Source organism: Calliphora vicina, chromosome X (genome assembly GCF_958450345.1).
Source record: "Calliphora vicina chromosome X, idCalVici1.1, whole genome shotgun sequence".
NCBI classification, from domain to species: domain Eukaryota; kingdom Metazoa; phylum Arthropoda; class Insecta; order Diptera; family Calliphoridae; genus Calliphora; species Calliphora vicina.
Window position 1 is genome coordinate 360,001 of NC_088785.1, and position 5,000 is coordinate 365,000.

The following is a 5,000-nucleotide window of genomic DNA, read 5'->3' on the forward strand; positions in this document are numbered from 1 at the left end:
TTTATTATTTATATAGTAAATATAATAAAATAAAAGGCGCATTATACATGAAAAGAGATTATATAATGGTTTTATATTATTAATATAGTTTTAAATTAATTATATATAATAATTAAAGAAAAAAGTAATATTATATTTATTATATTATAACAATGATGGTGGTGGTGGTGGTGGGTTGGAGATATAATAAATATAATAATAGAAAAAGCATCATATAAATGAAAATATTAAATAAATGTTGTTATATTATATATATATATAATATTAAATAAAATATTATATTTATTATATATAAAAATGTATATAATAATCAAAAGAATAATAAGTCCTTTCATGTATTATTATGTTGTTTATTAATATATAAATATACATGAAATGTTTATATATAGTAAATATATAATAAAGCGCGGGCATTAATAAATAAATATATATATAATATATATTATAAAGTGAATAATAATATTAACCATTATATATAATATATAAGAAAATAAAAGATTTTTTCGAATCTCTCATCATGTGATTGCATATCATTTATTTATTTATATGTGTTTTCGGTCTCATAAAAAAAATAATAAAAGACTTTTTCAAATCTGTTTATTTTTTTATAGACAGAGTAGTTTTACTCTAAAGTTAACAAAATCGAGTAAGCAACTCATGATGTTTTGATATTGAATGGATTAAACTCTAGATTCTTTATAATTATACAAATAATAAATAAGAATATTTTGAAAATTGAATGTGTGAAAAGAAATTAACTAAATAATAAAAATATTTTTCTTAACAATGTTTTGAAAAATTTTATTCTGCCCAGTGCTCTGAATGTCAATGTGAAGAAATTCGAGTAAGCGCGTTTAAACGGCTGTATTAAATATTAAGATCATAAGAGAGAGGTAGCCAAATACTACCTCGTCATACAAATAGTGATGAATATGAATGGATTAACTAGTTTTACTCTATGTTAACAAAATCGAGTAAGCTGCTCGTGATGTTTTGATATTGAATGGATTAAACTCTAGATTCTTTATTATACAAATAATAAATAAGAATATTTTGAAAATTGAATGTGTGAAAAGAAATTAACTAAATAATAAAAATATTTTTCTTAACAATGTTTTGAAAAATTTCATTCTGCCAAGTGCTCTGAATGTCAATGTGAAGAAATTCGAGTAAGCGCGTTTAAACGGCTGTATTAAATATTAAGATCATAAGGAGGTAGCCAAATACCTCGTCATACAAATAGTGATGATGAATATGAATGGTTTAACTAGTTTTACTCTAATTTTAACAAAATCGAGTAAGCAGCTCATGATGTTTTGATATTGAATGGATTAAACACTAGATTATTTATTATACAAATAATAAATAAGAATATTTTGAAAATTGAATGTGTGAAAAGAAATTAACTAAATAATAAATATTTTTCTTAACAATGTTTTGAAAAATTTCATTCTGCCAAGTGCTCTGAATGTCAATGTGAAGAAATTCGAGTAAGCGCGTTTAAACGGCTGTATTAAATATTAAGATCATAAGGTAGCCAAATACCTCGTCATCATACAAATAGTGATGATGAATATGAATGGTTTAACTAGTTTTACTCTAATGTTAACAAAATCGAGTAAGCAGCTCATGATGTTTTGATATTGAATGGATTAAACACTAGATTCTTTATTATACAAATAATAAAGAAGAATATTTTGAAAATTGAATGTGTGAAAAGAAATTAACTAAATAATAAATATTTTTCTTAACAATGTTTTGAAAAATTTTATTCTGCCCATAAATAAATTTTAGAGTAAAACTACTTTGAATTTTTTCATTGTCGCTTAATAATGAGGTACTGAGCCATTATTTGTTTTTTAAACGGCTGTAGCAAATATTAAGATCATAAGGAGGTAGCCAAATACCTCGTCATACAAATAGTGATGATGAATATGAATGGTTTAACTAGTTTTACTCTAATGTTAACAAAATCGAGTAAGCAGCTCATGATGTTTTGATATTGAATGGATTAAACACTAGATTCTTTATTATACAAATAATAAATAAGAATATTTTGAAAATTGAATGTGTGAAAAGAAATTAACTAAATAATAAATATTTTTCTTAACAATGTTTTGAAAAATTTCATTCTGCCAAGTGCTCTGAATGTCAATGTGAAGAAATTCGAGTAAGCGCGTTTAAACGGCTGTATTAAATATTAAGATCATAAGGTAGCCAAATACCTCGTCATCATACAAATAGTGATGATGAATATGAATGGTTTAACTAGTTTTACTCTAATGTTAACAAAATCGAGTAAGCAGCTCATGATGTTTTGATATTGAATGGATTAAACACTAGATTCTTTATTATACAAATAATAAAGAAGAATATTTTGAAAATTGAATGTGTGAAAAGAAATTAACTAAATAATAAATATTTTTCTTAACAATGTTTTGAAAAATTTTATTCTGCCCATAAATAAATTTTAGAGTAAAACTACTTTGAATTTTTTCATTGTCGCTTAATAATGCGGTACTGAGCCATTATTTGTTTTTTAAACGGCTGTAGCAAATATTAAGATCATAAGGTAGCCAAATACCTCGTCATACAAATAGTGATTATGAATATGAATGGTTTAACTAGTTTTACTCTAATGTTAACAAAATCGAGTAAGCAGCTCATGATGTTTTGATATTGAATGGATTAAACACTAGATTCTTTATTATACAAATAATAAATAAGAATATTTTGAAAATTGAATGTGTGAAAAGAAATTAACTAAATAATAAATATTTTTCTTAACAATGTTTTGAAAAATTTCATTCTGCCAAGTGCTCTGAATGTCAATGTGAAGAAATTCGAGTAAGCGTGGTTGATGAGATGAAAAAATTTATTACAAAAAAAAAAAATGATGGCTCAGTTCATCATTATTAAGCGATAATGAAAAAATACAAAGTAGTTTTACTCTAAAATTTATTACAAAAAAAAAAAAAATGATGGCTCAGTTCATCATTATTAAGCGATAATGAAAAAATACAAAGTAGTTTTACTCTAAAATTTATTACAAAAAAAAAAAATGATGGCTCCGCTATGTCATTATTAAGCGACAATGAAAAAATACAAAGTAGTTTTACTCTAATGCTGACAAAAATTTGATTCTGTCCAGTGCTCTGAATGTTGTCAATGTGAAGAAATTTCAGTAAGCGCTGTTGAACGGCGGCATTAAATATTAAGGTCTTAAGTTAGACAAAGTCCTCATCATCGAATTAGTGATGCATATGAATGGATTAACGAGATTCCTACTGTCCCTATATTTAAAAAAAAAATGTTGACTCTCATCACCACATCATTATGAAAAAATTTAATAAAATATTGGCTCATCACATTATTGTGAAGAAAATAATAAAATATTGGCTCATCCTATCATTATGAAGTAAAAAAAAGAAAAATACTGAGTAGTTTCATTCTAATTTCAAAGTAGAAAAATTTATTTAAAAAAAATGTTGGCTCTCATCGCCACATCATTGTGAAAAAAGAAAAAATATTGGCTCACACATCATTATTAAGCGATAAAAATAACGATAGAGTAGTTTTACTCTAATGCTTACACAAAAATGTGATACTGTAAGCGCGGTTGAACGGCGGAATTAAATATTAACGTCATTAGGTAGACAAAGTTCTCGTCATCTAATTAGTGACACATATGAATGGATTAACGAGTTTCCTACTGTCCCTAGGAAAATTATACTGTCCCTTGTTTGCTGATGATAGATGTATTAAAATTATTTAGTTTTACTCTACTCTACTCTATTACTTATACACAAAAATGTTGTTTGCTAATGAGATGAATGTATAGATGGATGGATGTATGTATTAAAATTATTTAGTTTTACTCCTCTACTAATAATAACAATACTACTACACAAAACAAAACAAAATATAAAATGTATTGTGGATTTAATAAAATCTATAATGATTTTCCTTTATAATAGTACCAAAAATAATAAAGAAAAGTTAAATTTTTATACAAATTTGTTAAATTTGTGAAAATAATACTATTTATTAGTTAAATGTTACAAATTGAAAAAAATGTGGACTAAAATCTATAATGATTTTCATACAAAATCCCAAAAATAATAAAGAAAAGTATATTTTTCATACAAATTTTTACAATTTAAGGAAATATTTCATAAAATAATAAAATTTTTGAAAAAATCGAAAATTTTTTATTTTGAAATATTGAACAATTTGAAAAGAAAATCTATTTAGATGTTGATATTAGTTCATATTGTATGAAATTTCTTAAAAAAATTATCAAAATCGATAAAATTTTATTTTAATTTTTCTTACTTTTGTAAGTTAGGGAAATAGAAATTTTGAAATTTTGAAATTTCAAAAAAAAAAAATCTACAATTTTAGAAAATTTAAAAATTTTTTTTATCCAAAAATTAGTAATAATTCGTACGATTCATAATCAAAAAGAAAATTTCAAAAAAGTTGCTTAGAACTCAAGATATACAATTTTAAAGTTTCGGAAAACGAAATTGGCGGGGAAGTTGTATGTAACTATCTCTATATACTCTTGACATAAAATGCAGAGATACTAAATATTCACACAAAACATCAAAAATACTAATATACGGTGTGTTAAAATTGATTTAAGAATGAAAATCGAATGCGAATGATGATATTGTGCAAGAATGTTACAACGTGAATGTTGGAACTATTTGCTTGTTTTTTTTTATATTGTGTATTGAGGTTTTTATAAATATCTATTTTATTATTTGCGTTGAATATATGTGGTATAAGTATTTTGTGTGTGTGGGGAGAGCAATGAAAACTTTTTTAGTTTATTTGCCGCTAACGATGAATCTATTTAAGTTTGTCGACAAATTTTTTTAGTTTGTTGATTGAACTGTATAGTTATTCGTTAGTGTAATTATTTATTTTATTTTTTTTTTATAATTTTAATTTTTCTTTATTGAAATATTAAAATTAATTTTTATTCAATGTGC